General features: G+C 35.9%; 1 pseudogene; it reads left to right on the plus strand.

The window, feature by feature from the left end:
- The first annotated feature begins 263 nt into the window (after positions 1–263).
- The window catches only part of LOC140514678 (alpha/beta hydrolase domain-containing protein 17A pseudogene), a 69,356-nt pseudogene continuing 48,817 nt past the window's right edge, over positions 264–20,802 (plus strand).

Consider the following 20,802-nt stretch of genomic DNA (forward strand, 5'->3'; position numbering starts at 1 on the left):
GAATTGCAGTCTCAGGCAGGGTCTGTGGCAGTAGCAGCAGGAGCCAATCCTGAGGATATCACCTTACATACTGAATGTTTGAAAGTCACCTATTTAAAAATCTGGGAGCCAAGATGGTGGAGTGAAAAGTAAGTTGCTCTCTCCCTCCTTTGCTGACCTTGAAAAACTCAGAGAATATTAGCCCAAGAAAAACCCTGGAATAGTGGAGACACAGAAAAAAACATGGTGCATCAGTCTTTCAGCCAAAGAGGGTAAGGGGATTGATGGCAAAGGTTTCACTTGCTGTGATTGAAGGGGACCAGTACAGAACAGGACACATCCCAGCAAGCCAGCAACAAGCACTACCTCAACAGGCCAAGGGGAGTGTGGTGGAGGCTGCAAGCACCACCCCCAGGAATCCAGGCATGCCTTCACACAGGCAGGAGAATTGGCAGGTATGATTGTGGATGAGCATTCACCAGTGGTTATGCCTACCTGTGAAATAACACAGCCCTAAGGGAGGAGGAGACTTCTAGTGGCCCGACTACTTCTCCCCCACACTTCACACCACAAGCTTCAGTGTAACCCTGGGGAAACACACAAATACTTCTCCTGGCCAGAATGCACTAGCCAGCTCCAGCTCAGCAAGCTACCACATTATACAGCTCCCAGTCACCAGAACCAGAGGCCACAGCACACAAAGTCAGTAACTAGGCCCCTAGTCCCTAGCACAAAAATCTTGGGACAAGGTCCCTTGTGCCCCAGAAGCAGAAATACACTTTAAAAGACAGGAAAAAGGAAATCACAATGAACAAAAAGCAAATTATAAAACAAATACCATATATTCTTACTATGGGGGAAGGGAAAATCAAAATATGATTCAAAAGAGGACAGCATTGATACTATACCTGCATTGGAAACATCAAAAAGAATCATGAACTGGTCTGAAGGCCAAAAAACATTCTTGAAAGAGCTCAGTAAATATTTTGAAAGTCAAATTAGGAGGCAGAAGAAAAATTGATCACTTCTTAAAAAAATACAATTGACACAATGAAAAAAATATTCACTGAAGGAAACCACTCCTAAAAACATGCAAGTGGTCAAATGATTAAGGAGGTATAAAACCTGAAAGGAGAAAACAATTCATTAAAAATTATAATTGAGCAAATAGAAACTAATGACCCTATGAGCCATCAAGAATCAGTTAAATACAATCTAAAGAACGAAAAAAAATGAAGACAGTGTAAAATATCTCATTGGCAAAGCAAGTGACCTGGAAAATAGCTCCAGGAGAAACATTTTAAGAATTATTTCTTAAAATAAATTCATCATGACTGGAGAGTCATGATGAAAAAAAAAAGAGCCTTCCAAGTGTCTTCCAAGAAATCATTAAGGAAAACTGCCCTGAGGTCCTAGATCCAGAGGGCAAAATAGATAACAAAAGAATTCACTGATCACTTCCTGAAAGAGATCACAAATTGAAAACACAAAGGGATATTGCAACCAAACTCCAGAATTATCACATAAAGGAGAAAATACTGTAAGCAGCCAGAAAGAAATTATTCGGATCTCATGGAATTACAGTCCAGATCACACAGTACCTTGAAGATTCTACATTAACAGATAATGGATTGGATAAAGGATTGGAACATGATATTATTTGAAGCAAATGGGGCTTGGAATACAATCAAGTACCAACCACTCAACAAAAAGGAGCATAATCTTTCAGGCAAGGATATTGGACATTCAATGAAATATTGAACTTCCAAACCTTCCTGATGAAAAGAGCAAAGCCCAATGGAAAATTTTGATCTTCAAATGCAAGACTCAAGAGAGGTATAAAAAGGTAAATAGAAAAAAAAAGAAACAGAAAACACTTTATTAGAAGAGCAAACTATTTGCAAACCTACATGGGATGACGATACTTGTAAATCTTGAGAAATGTATCTTTACTATGAAATTTGAAAGGGATATTCATAGAAAAAAGGCATGGTTATAAATTAATAGTACTGATGAGATGATATAAAACCTAATTAAGGAGTGCAAAGGAAGAGGAAGAAAGGAGGAAACAGAAAAGGGCAAATTATATGACATGAAGAGACCCAAAAATATATTATGGTATAGGGGAAGAAGGGAAGGCAGATTTAGTTCAAAGAGGATATAACATATTCAGTTAACTAACTTGCCCTATAGGAGAAAGCAGCAGGGAAAAGGGGAAAGAAAAGAGAAGAAGTTGTTACAAGAGAGGGTAGAAATAGAAGGTGAATAGGAAAAATAAAGGCAAGGGGGCTGATAAAAGGGAGGGAGGATTAAGGGAGGTGGTGGTAAAAAATATCTACTTTGGTTTGTGACATTTTACTTTACTGTCACTGTTAGTGTTTTGTTTAAAATATGCCATCAGTATTCGTTAAGTAATTTGGTCTATGGTTTTATTTTTCTATTTTTCTCTACCTATTCTAGGTATCAAAACTTTATTTGTGTCACTAAAGGAATTTGGTAAGAAGCTGTCTTTATTTTTTCAAATATTTATGTAGTATTGGAATCAATTGTTCCTTAAACGTATGCTCAGCAGAGCCAAGATAGTAGAGAAAAGCAGGGATATGCCTGAGCTCTCCCCCAAAGCCCTTCAGCTATCTTTTAAATAATGACTCTAAAGCAATTCTAGAATGGCAGAACCCACAAAGGATAAATAAAACAAATATCCAGACCAAGACAACTTAGAAAGTCAATAGGAAATGTTTGTTGAACAAGTGTCAGAGAGAAATGCAGTCTAGTACAGGCAGGACCAGCAAAGTCCCTGTCACAGAAAATCAGGAGCAGGCATACAGAGTGACTCAATACGGAGTGACTCTCAGCAGCTATAGCTGAGATTGCTTGCAGAGCTCTCAGCCCACAGATAGTAAAGGGGTGAAACAACTGATCAGAAGGAGATTACAGGGACCATTTTTCTAGCACTGAGGCAGGACTTTGTTGGTGTGCCCACACTCAGATCTGGGTCACAGTCTTGGGGTGAGAAGGAGCAGTAGCATAGCAGAGCTTGTGGCAATAGTGGAAGGGGGGACCCTCCTTACAATTACAGGGCAGAAAAAAATGCTCAGAGATCAGATTACAGGTCATAGGGAAACACCTCTCCTTCAATCATGCTTCCTTGGAATACCTGAAAACTTAAAGGTTCCTTGAAGTATCTCTGAAAGCAGCTGCACAAAACCCCGGAATCTTGGGAGACTATGCATGCCACTCTTAAAACAGAACCTTACTTTTACAGAGTTAAAAGTTTAAGCAATAGGCTGTTAAAATGAGGCAATAATGGGGTGGGGGAAAATTCTAGCCCTAGAAAGTTACTACAGTGACAAGGAAGGTCAAAACACATACTCTAAAGAAGACAAAGTCAAAGCTACTAAATCCAAAGCCTCTAAGAAAAAATAAATATAAATTGGTCCCAGGCCATGGAAGAACTCAAAAAGATTTTGAAAATCAAGTTAGAGAGGTGGAGGAGAAAAATAGGAAGAGGAATGAGCATGACCCAAAAAAATCATGGCAGGGGGGAGGCAAGAAATGTCCCAGCTTGCTAAAGGAGACACAATATATACTGAAGAAAATAACACCTTAAAAAGCAGAGTAGGACAAATGGTAAAAACGCCAATGAGGAGAATAAAACCTTACAAAGCAGAATTGGTCAAATGGAAAGGAGGTCCAAAAGTTCACTGAAGAAAATAATTCCTTAAAAACTAGAATGGAGCAGATGGAAGCTCTATGAGAAATCCAGAAACTATGAAATAAAATGAAAAGAATGAAAAAAGATAGAAAACAATGTGAAATATGTTATTGGGAAAACAACTGACCAGGAAAAAAGATATAGGAATGATAATTTAAAAATTATTGGACTACCTGAAAGCTATAATCAAAAAATAAACTTTAAAAAGTCTAGACGTTCTTTCAAGGAATTATCAAGGAAAATTGCCCTGATATTCAGGAAGTAGAAGGTAAAATTGAACAAGAGATAATAATAATGACAATAAAGAATATGTGGATGACTCTGAAGAAGTTATGGAAAACACACCTCCAATGGGAAGTCTGCTTTTATGATAGTTACTTTTCGGAAAGCTTGGAAAGTCAAGAAATCAGATGAGGAAAAAGATGAAAATAAAAAGAAGTAAGATCATGAGGAGGAGAAGGAGGAAGTAGAAAAGGAAGTGTCCATCATAAAAGCACCGGGGAAAAAATGAAAAGGTCATCAGTAAACAGAAAGGCCCTGAAGCCAAGAAACAGAAATTGGATGCTTTAGTGGCTACAAATTTCAATCTTTTTACTGATATCGTGCTTCTGAGGTAAATACTAGCATCATGCAGTATTTTTAGGGATAATAAGAAACCAACACATTTGAAGATACTGATCCTGAGTAACCTTACCTATGAAGTGTCTCTGAAGAAAGTCTCAGGAAGTATTTGAGAAGGCAACATCAATCACTTTGCCTCAGAACAACCAAACCTAACCTAAAAGGTATGCATTCATTGAACTTGCCTCTGCAGAATATAGAAAAGCTTTGAATTCTTGTGACAATTTAGGAAATGAAGACCATTTAGTCAAATTGGAGTTAAAGGGACAGAAGTCTATTAATGCAGAACCAAGGATGCAGTCCCACAAAACTGACTTCATCAAAGGTAAATATTAGAACACAAAATATTACAGAAGATTCATTGAAAGATTCATTTCATAGCTCTATTGATGCCAGGATAGCCACAGATAGAGAGACAGAGTCATCTAAAGTGTTTAGTTTTGTGAACTTGAACTCAAAACATGATTCTAAAGCTTTGAAAGGGTCCAAGGAAGACAGCGAGGTTGATGGAAAAAAAGGAACTCTGGACTTGGACAAGTTCAGTGGCTTTGGAGAATGTAGTGGTGGTTATGGTGGCTTTGGTGGCAGAGGGTGATGAAACTTTGAAGGTCAGGGTGGTTTCTGAGGAAACTAAGGAAAAAGACAATAAGGCAGAAGGAAAGAAAAGAAAGTTTGAATAACTTCTCACCCAATTTTTTTCATCTGCTATTTTAAAAAACTCCTGGAGGTTTATCCTCTCATTTAGTTATTGACACAGTCTTCTGAGGATATTCCAAGATAAGCCTGCTGTCAAGAGGTCTTCTTGGAAAAACCTAGATAATATTTCAAGGGAAAGAACATGTTGGTTTTGACGGGATGGATGTTACATGTAAAAATTTTGTGGAGTTGGGTGACAGATGTGGAAGTTAATCTTTTTGTCTCAGTTGTCTTAAGTTTAGATTGTTCTACCTCACATACAAAATGATTTATTTTCTTAGCAAAAATACCTATTATGCCAACAAACTGTATTAGGTATTGTTAAAAAGAGGGAAAATAGCATAGTTCTTGCCCTCAAAGAGCTCAAAGTGTACAAAAAACAAAAACAAAAATAATGGAGGCAGAGGTTAGATGACAGAGAAAAATCAGAGACTTGATGAGCTCTCACCCAAAGCCCTCCAAATATCTGTAAAAATGACTCCAAACAAGTTCTACAGCTACAGAACTCATAAAATGACAGACTGAAACAAATCTCCAGTCCAAGACAATCTGGAAAGTCAATAGGAATGATCTTTTGCACTGGGCGAGGAACAGAACACAGTCTGATGTGGACTACACCAACATAGATGATCTGTAGTAGGCATCAGGAGATGGAATCATTGGTGGCTGTGGCAGTTTCCAGACTTCTCAAACCACAAATGCCAAAAAAATAATCAGTGGGAAAACTGAGGGACTTAGGTGAAAGAGGAACACATGTAGTCTGGCCTGAGTTCTGCGCCAGCCCCAGGGTGGTGGCCACAGCAGCTGAAGTGACAGAAATAGCAAAGGCTGCTTCCTGCAGCTGTGGATTCACAGATGATGAGGAATCTAGTAGTTGATACAAACCCCTGAATCCTGGAATAGTACAGCCTCTCAATCCCCACCCTAGCAGGGAGCTTATTCCTACCCTGACAAAGAGAAAGAAAGTCAAATAATTGTCAAGGAAGATAAGTAAACATTGTAAAAATAATTCAGACTATAGAATCCTATTTTGATGATGAAGAAGATCAAAACATATAACCAGAAGAAGACAACAAAGTCAAAGTTCCTACACCAAAAGCCTCAAAGAAAAATACCAGTTAGTTGCAGATCATACAATAGCTCAAAAAGGATTTTAAAAATCAGGTAGGAGAGTTGAAGGAAAAAAATGGGAAGAGAAATGAGAATGATGCAAGAAAATCATGAAAAGTGAATTAATAACTTGCTAAAGGAGACCTCAAAAGATGCTGAAGAAAATAACACCTTTAAAAATAGATGAATCCAAATCGCAAATGAAGTTCAAAAAGCCAATGAGAAGAATAATGCCTTAAAAAGCAGAATTGGTCAAATGATAAAGAAGGTCCAAAAGTTCGCTGAGGAAAATCATACCTTACAAATTGGAATGAAGCAAATAAAAGCTAATTAATTTGTGAAAAATCAAGAAATTATAAAACAAAACCTAAAGAATAAAAAAATAGAAGAAAATAAGAAAATATCTCATTGGAAAAACCACTGACTTGGAAAATAAATCCGGGAGATATATTATAAAATTACTGGACTACCTGAAAGCCATGATCCAAAAAAGATCCTAGACATCATCTTTCAAGAAATTATCCAGGGAAACTTCCCTGATATTCTAGAACAAGAGGGTATAGTGAAAATTGAAAGAATCCACAGATCACCTCTAGAAAGAGATCCTAAAAGGACATCTCCTAGGAATATTGTAGCCAAATTCCAGAGTTCATAGTTCAAGGAAAAAATATTGCAAGCAACCAAAAAGAAACAATTTGAATATTGTGGAAATACAATCAGGATAACACTAGATCTATCTAGCAGCTTCTCCATTAAAGGATCAATGGTCTTGGGATGAGATACTCCAAAGGACAGAGGAGCTAGGATTAAAACAAAGAGTCACCTACTCAGCAAAACTCAGTATAATCCTTCTGGAGAAAAATGGACATTCAATGAAATAGAGGATTTTGAAGCATGTTTGATGAAAAGATGAGAGCTGAATAGAAAATTTCACTTTCAAATACAACAATTAAGAAAAGTATGAAAAGAAAAACATCAAAGAGAATTCATAAGAGATTATTAAAGCTGAACTGTTTACATTCTTACATGAAGAGATGACACTTGTAGCTCATGAGAACTTTCTCAGTATTAGGGTAGTTGAAGGAGGGGGAGAAGGAGGAGGAGGAGGAGGAGGAGGAGGAGGAGGAGGAGAGAGAGAGAGAGAGAGAGAGAGAGAGAGAGAGAGAGAGAGAGAGAGAGAAACATATATATATATATATATATATATATATATATATATATAGAGAGAGAGAGAGAGAGAGAGAGAGAGAGAGAGAGAGCACACAGGGTGAGTTGAATATGAAGTGATATCTAAAAAATAAGATTACTGGGTGAGAGAGTAATATAATGGGAGAAGGAGAAAGGGAGAGATAGACTGCAGTGAATCATTTTACACTGAAGAGGCAAAAAAAGAAGTTTCACAATTGAGGGGAAGGGGGGAGGTGAAAAGTAATGAGTGAACCTTATTCTCACTGGATTTGGCTTAAGAAAGAAACAGCATAAACACTCAATTGGTTATCTTACCCTAAAGGAAAATAGAAGTAAAGGGGATAAGGAGGAGGGATTTGATAGAAGGGAGGACAGATTGAGGAATGGGATAATCCAAAGAACACTGTTTTGAAAAGGAACAGGGTCAAAGAAGAAAATAGAATAATTGGGGGGCAGGATAAAATGGAGGGTAATATAATTAGTCTTCCACAACATGATTATTATGAAGTGTTGCGCATAACTACACATGCATAACCTATATTGAATTTCTTGCCTTCTCAGTGAGGGAGGGAAGAAGGGAGAGAATTTTGAACTCAAACCTGTAAAAATAAATGTTACATTGTATTTATATGCAACCCGAAAATAAGATATACTGGCAATGGGTTCTAGAAATCTATCTTTCCCTTCAAGAAACTAAAGAGGAAGGGAATAAGAGGCAGGGATGATAAAAGAGAAGGCAGACTGGGGGAAGAGTATTCAGAATGCATGCAATCCTGTGGGTAGGGGGAAGATGCAGAGAAAATTTGGAACTCAACTTCTTGTGTAAGTAAATATTAAAAGCTAGAGATAAATAAACTTATGATAATTTTAAAAAAGAAAAATGACAATCTCTAGAGGACAAATAGGGATAAAGAAGAGATGAGATAAAATGGGAAAATGAGTATTAAGAGATCACTTTAGGTGGAGCAACAGGGGGAGGTTCATGGACTGAAATGCTCCCTGAAGTTAGGTCCCTTTGTTGCTGTTTTGTTAGTTGTTTTGAAGTAAGAAAATTATTTTACCAGGAAAAGATGAGCACAGAGTGTATTCAATGAATGAAAATAACTGCTTTAAATACACAAAATTTTAAGAGAATTGGTCCAGACTAGGAAATAGTTACTAGTTGAGTTTACATGTGATGCAGAATATGTGAAAAGAGAGAGTGTGAAAATAAGCAGAAAAGGCAGATTGAAGTCAAATTAATGAGGGTATTAAATAAGAGGGTAAGAAGCTTGTATTTCATTTTATGTAAAAAAGAAGGCACTGAGTGACATTAAGGAGGAAAATTGCCAAAAAATGAACTAGGAAGGATGTGCTTTTAAATTTAAATTGCAATACTGACACTTTTTCCATTACTTTTTAAGTTGAGGCAATCTCAATTAAAAAAAAAAAAAAAAACAAGAAGAAATCAAGCCTTGATTTATGGCACGTCCTGATTATGAAAGTGAAAATGCTCATGCTGAAAATTCAAAAAGTGTCTACTGAAAGCTAAGCTGACTCCTTCACACTACTGGAAATAGTTGTATCACTAATAGAAAAGGAGAGAGGAAGGCACTAGTGGTATTGGAGAGAATTATCTTATTCAGGTAAGAGATGAATTTGTTAGTAAGGTGGCAATGGGATTAGAGAGGAGGAAATGAGAGTAAGAAATACTGATTAATATTTCTCATAATAATGCATTCACTGACTCTGAACTCCTGCAGATCATCGTCCAAACCCTATTCCATACCCCATGCTACCTGATTACTTATTCCCATCCATCTCAAATCTCCTACTTCAAAGTTTTGACCCCATTCCCAACAACTCTTCCATGCTGCTCTCTGGAATACCTGTTCCTTCTTCTTACATCTTCATCTTCCACTCCTTTCTACTAGCTGTTAATGAAACCTGGCTTCCTTCTGATGCCACCATCTCATTGGCTACTCTTGCCAAATATCGGCTACTCTTTCATTTCTTCTCCTCAACTCACTGATTGAGGTGAGAGAGTTAGAATACTCCTTGGTCCACATTTCCATTTCTAGATTCTCTCTCCATTATTCAGTAACCTTTGTTCCTTTGAGGTTAATGATTTTCATATCTACAACCCAAACAAAATCTTGGTAGCTGTTTCCTATATCAATACTAGGCCCACAATATTTTTTCTCTCCTCTCCTACCCCTAAGCTCGTACTAAGAGACTTCAATATGCATATTGATTCTCCTTGAAATACGCTAACTACTTAGTCCTACAATCTATTAACTTCCAGTAAGTTACTTCTTGACCTCACCTAAGTCATACACATAGTCATACTCCTGATCTTGTCATTACCAATAAATATACCAATTCCATATTTAGGAATTCTGCAATCCTTTTATCTAAAATCATCTATTGGCCTTTCACCCCTCCTTCTGCCTTCTCTTATATAACTCTACTCGTCATAGTCCACACCATGACCATTAGTCCTTTAACCTTTCAATTTTCTTTCATGCTATCTCTTCTGCACTAATCACACTCTTTTCTCATCTTGTTTTACCCTTTGGAGAAAACAATTCAAATCAACATTGTCCTCCTCTCTCGAATCCCTAAATTCCTTATGCTGGGCAGATTATGTGGAGCCACACCTTAGCCTTGGATTAATCCCAATGTTCATTGCTTTCATTCCTAGAAAAAGGCAACTGAATGAAAATGGAGAAAAGCATGCAACCATTTTGACTGGGTGCACTTCATATTTCTGTAACTCAACCTCAACAGGGCCCTCACTTCTGCTAGGCAATCCTATTATACCTCCCTAAACAACTCACTAAACCACCTGCTACAGCAGCTCTTCCAAATCTCTTCTTCCCTCCTCCACCTACCTGTCGTCTTTTCCTCTATAGCCTCTCTGTACCTAACCTTCCCTATTACTAAAGAGGGCAACTCCACTTTCCCAGTATTTTAGTTCACAGCCTGGGAATTATCATATATTCATCACTATGTCTCACATCACTTCATCCCCTCACCCAAACCAAACATCCAACCTATAGTTAAAGCCTGTCAATTTCAACTTTGCAACATATCTTAAATATGCTCCTTTCTGTCCTCTGACACTACCACTTTTCTAAAGCAAACCCTTATTACTTCTGGTCTCCTAGCAAGTCTGCCTGCCTCAAATCTCTCCCCTCTCTAAAACATCCTTCATTCAGCAACTAAACTGATTTTCTTAGAGTGAAGTCCTCATTATGTCACCCCTCTACTCAATAAACACCAGTAGATTCCTATTGCCTCCCAGATAAAATATAAAGTCAGCTGTTCCTCATTCAAATCCTTTGACAACATTATCTCTGCCTACTTTTCCATTTTTTTATACCTTATTCCTCTGCACATATTCTTTGATCCAAGGACACTGGTCTCCTGGTTGTACCAAATAAGATAATCCATATATCAACTCTGGACATTATCTCTGTCTGTCCTCCATGTCTAGAATTCCCTTCTTCCTCTGCTATGACTAATGATATTCTTGTCCCTTTTTAAGTCTCAATTAAAATCCAGCCTTCTACAGGAATCAATCCCTCTATTAATTATTTTCAATTTATCCTTTATATAGTTTGCTTTGTATATAATTTTTTGTATATTGTCTAACTCATTAGATTGCAATATCTTTGAGGGCAGGAATTGACTTTTGCATCTTTTTATATCCCCAGAAGTTAGTACTATGTCTGGCACATAGTAGGTACTAAAATGATGATTGATTGTTTGTTTGATTGTATATACAATTATCTGCTAAATTATATTTAAATGGTAATACTATATATCTCAGACCTGAAAAAAAAAAGTAACAGCAAAATGGAAAATCCCTCAGATCTACACATTATTGAGATCTAGGAATGTGGATTTTTAAAAATCTTCTATTGCATCACCAAAACCAACAGTATTTGAATACGTCATTTATTTTCAGCACTCTCAGAGACTGTTTTAGATAAGTGAATTGAGAAAATAAATATTATTGCCTAACATTACAGTACAACATCATCTGCTTCAGGAATTGTGATAACATTTTTATAATCTTTGCATTTTCAGATCCCTGAGTTTTGCGTATATTAAATTTTTAATAATAAGACCACAAGTTTAGAACTGAATGACACTGTTCAGACCATATAATCTAATCCCTCATTGTATAGTTTAGGAAAGTAAGGTCTAACATTAAATTGTTTCCCCACGTCATACACATATAGGTAATACAGCTAGGATTTGAATCATGACCCGTTGATTGCAAATCCCTTTTCATTTCAACAGTACCATGGCTATCTCTTTTTACTGGATTTGTATAACTGAGCACTAAATGAAAATGATATTATTGTTGTTTATGTAAGAGATCACTCTAAATTTTCCACACAAATGAATCAATTTGACACAGCATGAAAGGGAATTGAGGAGGTAGAGAGAGGGTGGCATGAAATATTCAGACCTATGATTTCATTAACAACTTACAGTTGCAAAACTTTCTCTACCAGTTCATGTAAACACCTTCTCTGTAACTTAGAGTCTTAGAGTGGCTGCAGACACTAAGATATCATGACTTGATCAGGAAAATCAAATAATATTAAATACACTAACGCTAAAAACCTATCCTAATATCTATGTTATTAAAAAAGGCCTCCTTATCTCCCTTACACATCATATTTCCCATTGGAAGTTCTAATAAGCAGTTTTTTTCAAGGTGTAAATTGGAAAAAGGAAAAGCAATTTCATGTGTTGTCTTATTTAGATAATCAGTTCCACAGTAAATGAAACAGTTGATTGCATAAAAAATCATCATAAACAGGAAGTAATGTGAAGAGGGCATAAGGACATTTCAAATGAGAAATATAGACACAAATACAAATGCAAAAATATGCATGTAGATATGCATAGGTAGATTTAGATTATTATTAGTGAAGAAATATAAAAGAAATTCTGGGCACATCATTATTTTAGCATTATAAATGTTAAATATGCCTATGTGAATAAATACTGAGGTGTGGAAATTTCATACCTCTGAGAAAAAGGATCAAGATGTATGTAAAGCATACTTTTTAGAATTGACAGAGGAAAGCAGATGACTCAAATGATGTTGTATCTATTTTTATCAATAAGAGATTTTTAATAATGCTATGCATTCTGAGGTCTTCTAGTAAGCGAAAAAAATTGAAGTGTAAAAATAAATGAGAAGTAGAAGAAAGATGGCAGCAACAGCTTGTCAACGTGACAGCCCACTGTCAAGTCATAAATGAACAATGATGGTAAATGATGATGACGTTAAAAAATCTGTTCTTAGAAATGCAAAGAATTATTTTTGTCTCTAGTATTTGTGTGGCAATCAAATCACTGAAATTAAAGTTAAGTATGGAAAATGATCTATTATCATTGTATTTCTTGAGAGCCATGAAGCTATATTTAATGGCCTCTACAGATACTGCTTATTTCATATATTTTAAATTTTGTGATATTTATTGTTTGCAGATTTCTGAAAGAAAAAAAAAGAATGCATTCAACTCTAATTAAATGAAGAAGTGAATCACATCACAACTAACTCTTGATCAGTCAAGGAGATATGGATCAATTTGTGGATCAACTATACTCTTTTTTTCTCCTCTCTTCCCTATTATCTGTGTGTCCTTTATTTTACAACTCATTATATCCTTGGAGATAACTGAATTAGGAATAAAGGTGAAGTGAATCATATAATTTGGCTCTTTTATTGAAAATTTTGGCAAAATCTGATGAGGAAAACCAAAGCATTAATTTTCAATGGAAAATTCATTAATTCATTCTTTTTCCCCCTTCTATTCCCTGGCATTCCATTAGGATGAAAAATACAGATTTGACTGCATAGCCTAGTGTTGAATCACCTCATATTGCTAATGCAGATAGACTTTGGGTGCCAAAAGTAAAACCCAAATCAGAGGGTCCCTAACAAAATTGCTGACTTCTTTCTCATTTCAAGTTATGTTTTTACTTGGGTTATGGGGAAAGAAATATTTTTATTTTTTTTTTCCCACTAGAATCCCTGACTATATATAGTCAGAGTTGCAGAAAGGGAGGCAGAAAATACAATGGAGTAAGTTGTCTCCTTTTTTTCTTCTTCTTCTTCTTCTTTCTCCTCCTCCTCTTCCTCCGCCTCCTCCTGTTTCTCTCTCTTTCTCTCTCTTCTCCTGATCTCTCTGTCTCTTCCTTACATTGCCTTTCTTCCTGTCTTTCTGTATTTCACTTTGGCTTCCTAATCTAGCTGATTTTTTATTAAAAAGAGAGGGATAGAAAAAATTTCTAAGGAATGTGAAGGAAGAGGGAAAACAAATAATTTCTGGCTAATGATTTTTCCTGTATTAATATAGTTCCACATGTAGATAGTCTGTTGTAGTTTTGTTTTGTTTTTTTTCTCATTGTAGTTTACAACATCTCACTCTATTGGAGTATTATTTTAAAGGCTATTGCCATGAAAGTAGATTCTAGAATTAACTTTCAGTTTAGCCTTATTCCTCATCAGACTTTTTGGCTATATGCCTAGATAATCTTGAAGCAGAGATAACATAGAGAAAGGTCCTCTGAAGCATCTTGTCTAACAAAAAGTCACACTGCAACATTCTATATCCATGGTCTGTCAATACTTCAAAAGAAATTAACTTCTAAGATTCAACAGCCTACATAAATTCTAGGTTCCAGGCCAACCCACTGAATCTGAGTGGTTATTTCTGTTAAGAACCAAGTTTGGACCATGTTTTTGACGAAGCAATGATTAGACAACAGGTGAAACAATGGATAGAATCCTGGACATGGAATCAGGAAATATGGATTAAAATTCAACCTAAGATACTAAATATGTAATCCTAAATAAGTTAACCCCTTTATAAGCCTCAGTTTCTGCATCTATAAAATGGGCACAATAATAGTACATTGTCATAAGACTATTGTGATAAAATTATCAAATCCTTGTAAAGTGTTAAATAAGTATTAACCATTTTTGTTTCCTCATCTAAATTGTGATTGTTTTGACTACATAAAATGGGTAACATTAATTTGTTGCTTTAACACCTCTAAATTCTCAATTGAAAACAAAGGTAATATCAAGAGGTAGCCAGTAATTTTGTTAACCAAACAACTAGTTAATTACCTAATTGTTTCGTTATTTAGCTATTTATTTGCACTTCCATTATTGGAAATCAACTTTTGTTGAATCAGTCATTCTTGGAGGTCCCAATGACTGAAGTCACTCCCTTTCCTTTATCTTCCATTATTTTCTCAACCCCGACAAGAAATTTCATCTAGTCCATATGTATAAAAAGCCACCATTGTGAATCTCACATCTTGGTACTAAGTTGTGACACAAAGATATGGAAAAAGAAAAGAAAATCATTCTTGAAAGGATATCAGAGTTCAAGAATCTAGCTGTTGGCCCATAAGGATTATGTATTCTTCTTGGATTTCATTGATTCTGTGAATTTACTAGTGGAGGCAAATCTAGTGATTTGATTTCTATCTCTTTTCTCAAACTGAGCTGACAAATATTTTATTTTTGCTCTTGGAAAAAAATGATGGTCTTATTTTTAACCATACATCTACACAATGGTGGATTCTATTTGCAATATTTTTGCTCACATGATCCATGGAAAGCTGGGCATAAATAATTATAAACTAGAACCTTAGGTCTTTATATATCTTACTGCTATGTTCCTTCACATTGAAAGCATTAAAATGATTACAAAAGATATAAAATTATATTTTTTTTGATGTAACAATACAAGAAGAATATGGGAGGAAAGAAAAAAAGTATTTTTTTATTATTCTTTATTATTATTATCATTATTAATATTAGGGATATTATTCTTTATTATTAGGAATGACTATTCTTTACTTTGAACACTTTTTAGGGTGTTGCTATTAATGTATGTCTCTAAAAAGATGAATAAATTTATATCTATAGGACATAGCTATCTAGAAGATCTAAGTTCCTAGTCCTCCCTTGTTCCTCTTCATTTCCACTCATCTGTCATTTTTTTTCACCCCTTCACCTTTCGTTCTTTCTTGAAAAATTCTATATGTCAGTTTCCAACATAGAATGAGTGAAATGATCATCAGGGGAAAACTCCAGGTTCCTTTTTTCCTCATTCCTTGGAAGGAAATAAGGGGAAACTGACTTAATAATAATCTGTTTTTTTTCTTTCTGCTACAAGTGTGTAAAAGCTAGAGTGTTTTCCTTTGCCTAAATCAACTTTTGTTCTATTTCTACTTTTTTTTTTTAAATTTCAATTTGAAAGTAAGTTCAGAACTCATCCAGTTAACAGGGCAATAACTGTTAATGAGAGTTATCAAAAAGTTGCTTTTATAAGCTCACGTTTGAGATTGGGATTTGAGAGTATTGCCAATATCTAACAACAGCTAGGTGGCACAGTAGATAGAATGCTGTCCCAGAGTCAGGAAGACTTAAGTTCAAACCTGGCCTCAAATGTTTACTTTATGTTTGATTCTAGGCAAATATTTTTTTCTTCTGTTTGGACGAATTTCTTTGAATGTAAAATGGTTATAATCTGCCTTCCTAGGTTTTTGTGAGAATCAATGAAATAATATTTGCAAGGAGCTTAGGAAAATGCCTGCCACAGAGTAAGTAGGCATTTAATGGATGCTTATTTCTTCCTTCCTTTCTTTCCTTCTTTGTCTCCTTCCATCCTTTTTTGCTTCCTTCCTTCTTCCTTTTCTCCTTGCTCACTTCCTTCCTTCTTTCATTCCTTCCTTATATCTTTCTTTCCTTCCTTCCTGGTGAGTGATTTACCTGAACACAGGGATATTCTTGCCTCTACTCATTTGATCACTTTGTTCTCTCTGTTTATAATGCCCTCTCCCACCTATTTGCACATAAAAATGGAAAAACCTCATCCATTTAACAAGGTCCATCTCAAATGTCACCTCCAAAAAGGCAGAGCTACAGAAAGTCATCAGCCTTGCTCTCTCTTCCTGAATCATTGAAGTCCAATGTCAGGACAAAAGTCAAGATCACTAGCAATGGTCCAGGATGCAATGGATGACATAGCATCTTCAATGCCTAATAAAGCTCTAAGTGTTCCATAGTTCCTACTTCAGGTGCATTCATGACCATTGGAACAAATTACTCTCAACTACCCATTCCACCACAAAATGTCTTTACATGCATGGGAGAGAGAATCCCCTAATTCACTGACCAGTTTGAGGCCTGTCAGTTACCCTTAACCTAGTTTAACTCATCTGCTGAGATAGTCTACTGATCATGGCCACAGTGAATGCCACAGTTTCTTGGAGCCACAAGAGAGAGTTGGGTGAATTTGGACATGAAAGAAGGATAAGCAGCCATGAAAAGGGCTCAAGAATCCCTCACACCACAAATGCTAATCATGTCTGAACACAATATGTAATTCATAACATATAAACAAATAAACTAATAGTTTCTTACAGAATAAGTATAAAAAATGTCAGATGTGATACATTCATTTTAACATAAAAAGTGTACTTTGTTATTTGCCTTGATATTTTAATTATTTGGGTACTTTGCTTTTCTTCTCTGTTCTATTGGACTTTAAGCACTTGGAGATGTGGAAGCATAAAATTAAAAGTTCAGCTGACAAAAATAAACAATAATACTCTGATCTAAAAATGCTATATAAAATTCCTTGTTTCAGTGTTGGTTAAAATGATCAAAAGCCTTTCTTAGGAAAATTAATTAAGATTGGAATGGAAAATTTAGAACAAAGAATGCCTCTTAATTGGACTATTAACAAACAAGGGAAGTTCCTTCTTTGTCCGTCTAATAAAGAGATTAATGCTGAGTGGAGATTAAGGTATTGTTTGTAAAGATCAAGTTCCTTTCATTTGATTTGAGATAAATGATAAAGAGAGTGGGTAAGACTACTGTTTGGAAAATTAACCCTAAACTAAATATCATGATCATTTAACTGTTCATTATTCCTATAAATATTAGCTCAAATCAACCTGGAGTAAATATATGGGCTAGGTGGCAGGGAGATCTGTGCCAACTTTTTGACATTTCTGCCCCTAGGATAGATAAGGGGTTCCTGCAATTCTAATGAGATTTAAGATCTTCCCCAACTATTAATGGATTTGCCTTTTAAGGGAAGTGTGATTAAATGAAATTTGTAGGAAGGTCCACACCTTTTGCTAAGGAAGCAATGGTTCCCAAGGGTTGTGATGCCCTCTGGCTCTGAAAAGTGTATAAATGATCTGAGGTGAGGCTTTACTTTGGGGCTTGCTCCTTGTAAGTATTTGTTTGGCCAAACTGTTCATGGTCAGAGAAGAACTCTAATTTGTGGGCAGTTATTCTTCTGGTAGTCATTTTGCCTTGGGATGGCACTTATGATGAATGGGAATATTTAGCTTGCAAAGAATAAGTCTATGATCAGTCCAACACCCTCCAACACACATCTTGTCTGTCTCTTATCCTTACAATTACATAGTCTATTAGATGTCAATGTTTGCTTCAAGGGTGCATCCATGAAATTTTATTGGATTTAGGTAAAAGGAAAACAGGGTTGGTGATGAGAAGTTCATGCAATGTACAAGTCTTCAGCTGTAAATGACCATTGTTGTTACTGTTTTCAACTCGATTCCTCCCTAGGACTCCCTGCCAAGTCTGGTAGCCTGAGTCCACTCTAGCATTAAAGTCACCCAGAATGATAAGGTTGTCCTCTTTTGGAATACTGATGCTCCATCAGCCACCACCACACCATTCATACATAGAACCACTGCTTTCAACAAATGGAGAAATTTTGAATGCTGTGGATAAATTCACTTCCCTTGGTAATGTACTTTCCGGGGATGTGTACATTGACAAGGAGGTTGACACATGCATTGCCAGTGCTAGTTCAGAGTTTGGGGGGTTTTGAAGAAAGGTTGGGGAGAGAAGAAGTATTAGACAGACTACCAAACTGAAGGTCTACAGAGTGGATATATTGACCTCATTGTTGTATGGCTGTGAAACTACTAGCATCATGCCAGGAAACTGAATCACTTCCATCTGAAATGCTTTAGGAAGATTCTGAGGATCACCTGACAGGTTAAGGTACCAGACACTGAAGTCCTTGCCCAAGATGAACTGCAAAGCATTCAAACTCTGCTTTAGAGAGTGTAACTCTGATGGGCTGGTCATGTTGTTTGAATGCAAAATGTACACTTGACAAAAAGACTATTTTATGGAGAACATAGTGGTCAGAAGAAGTAATACAGGGACACTCTCAAGGTCTTTCTCAAGAACTTTGGATTTGATTGTGTGACGTGGAAGACACTAGCACAGGACTGGTAAACATGGTATGTCCATATCGGAAAGGGTATGACATCAGAAAGGGTGTTGTGCCCAAAGGGCTGCAAAAATATGCATACCCTTTGACCCAGCAATATCACTTCTAGTACTGTATCAACAAAAGATCATAAAAATGTGAAAGTGTCTCACATGTACAAAAATATTTATAGCAGCACTCTTTGTGGTAGCCAAAAACTGGAAATCAAGGGGATGCCCATCAAGTGGGGAATGGCTGAATAAATTATGGTGTATGAATGTAATGGAATACTATTTTGCTGTAAGAAATGATGAACAGGAAAACTCCAGAGAGGCCTGGAAAGACTTATACTATCTGATGCTGAGTGAAAGGAGCAGAACCAGGAGAATTTTCTGCACAGCGACAATCACAGTGTGCAAGAGTTTTTCTGCTAGACTTGGAACTTCATTGCAATGCAGGGACTTAAAAAAATTCCCAATGGTATTTTAAGGCAAAATGCCTTCCACATCCAGAGAAAGAACTATGGAATTCAATCACATAATGTAGCAGATCATTTTCTTTTGTATTATTTGTATTTTGTATTATTTGGTTTCTTATATTATTTATCCCATTCATTTTAATTCCTCCACACAGAATGACTATAGTGAAAATGTATTTAATAGGAATGTATGTGTAGAACCTAAGTAAAATTGTATGCTGTGTTGGGGAGGAGGGGGAAGGTAGGGGAAATGGAGGGAAAAAAGAAATCTAAGTTATATAGTAGGGATTGTAGAACTCTGAAAATAAATTTAAAAAAAATTTTAAAAAGTGTGTTCTGCTCTATGAGCAAAGCAGAATTGAGACAGCACAAAATAAATCTAGGATGTGCAAATTTAAAGTAGCTACCCCAATTGTTTACAAGGACTATTTGTGCCCAATCTGTGGTAGAGAATTCCTAGCTTGTATTGGTCTGATCAGCCACAGTCAATACACTGAAACTTGAGTTTATCATGGTGACATCGTTTTGGTCCTCTTGAATAATGGACAACAACCAACCAACAATTTGTTTGGCCAGAAGAGACTCTGGATAACTATTAAGGAGCACCCCTGTCTTTGTTGGTGCTTCTCTCTCTGGTAACTATGTATGTATGGTCAGACTGTTATCTGTTGATCTGTCAGAAGTTGGAAACCTGTCTGTTGGTGGATCTTTGTTTTTCTGTATTTTCTCTGAAGTTCAGGGTGCTGACTTTCCCCCCTCAACTAGATAAATGTGCTTGATTAAAGTGATTGCTGACCCCTCTGTGAATGCTGGGTCCTTGCTTTTGCAGTTGGATGTTAAACTAAAAAATATTTTTCTGGAAAAATTATGAATAAAACAGAATATAGAGTTAAAATATATATGTATTTTTCCATTAAGAGAAGACAGAGACTTTGTACATAGTAGACACTAAGAAAAAATTTGAAGAAATTAACTATTTTTTTAAACAGGGAGATGAAATTGTTTTGAAAAAGGAAAAAAAAAATAATTATTCAGCTTTTCTCCAACCTCTTCCTCCCACTTATTTGACTTATAATTTCTCTATTTTATCTTAAACTTAATGAAGGATTTAGAAAACACTCTCAGGTAGACAGAATAATGTAAATTAAAGAGGATGATAAATGACTAGAAATAGACATAAAGATAATTGCTTTTCCTTAGGTCAAAAACATAAAAAAAAGTATCGCATGACAACTAAAGTGGAATATATACAGAGGATGGAAAAGAAATAAAATTCATTCCAGTGACTTTCTTTTTGTTTTATATTTAAGGGATATTCAGTCTATCGCCATTTTGCTGACATGTTCAACATCTGGCTGGCATACGTGTATTTTCTTCTATCAGAAACTAGCCTCTTGGCTCCAGTACATTTCATTTATATTGTTATATTGGGTCATTTAATGGTCTTGACATGTGGCCAGGCCAACTTGGACTGAATTCAAATAAATGACCATTATCCATTCCTTAAGTCATAAGGTCAATTTTATTGGATTTAATATAGTGTGACAATACTATTTCCAAGTTATGGAACAGGCAGCTGCGTATGTGTCACCCTGAGAGACATTTGAGGATGTAAAGAGACTGAAAAATATGTCAAAATAGCTATCATTCACATTCCTCTCTTCCAGAAATTAGCATCATGACATGTACATTGTACAATACTAGGCACACTGAAGATGGCATTT

This window comes from Notamacropus eugenii, chromosome 7 (genome assembly GCF_028372415.1).
Source record: "Notamacropus eugenii isolate mMacEug1 chromosome 7, mMacEug1.pri_v2, whole genome shotgun sequence".
In the NCBI taxonomy this organism is placed as follows: domain Eukaryota; kingdom Metazoa; phylum Chordata; class Mammalia; order Diprotodontia; family Macropodidae; genus Notamacropus; species Notamacropus eugenii.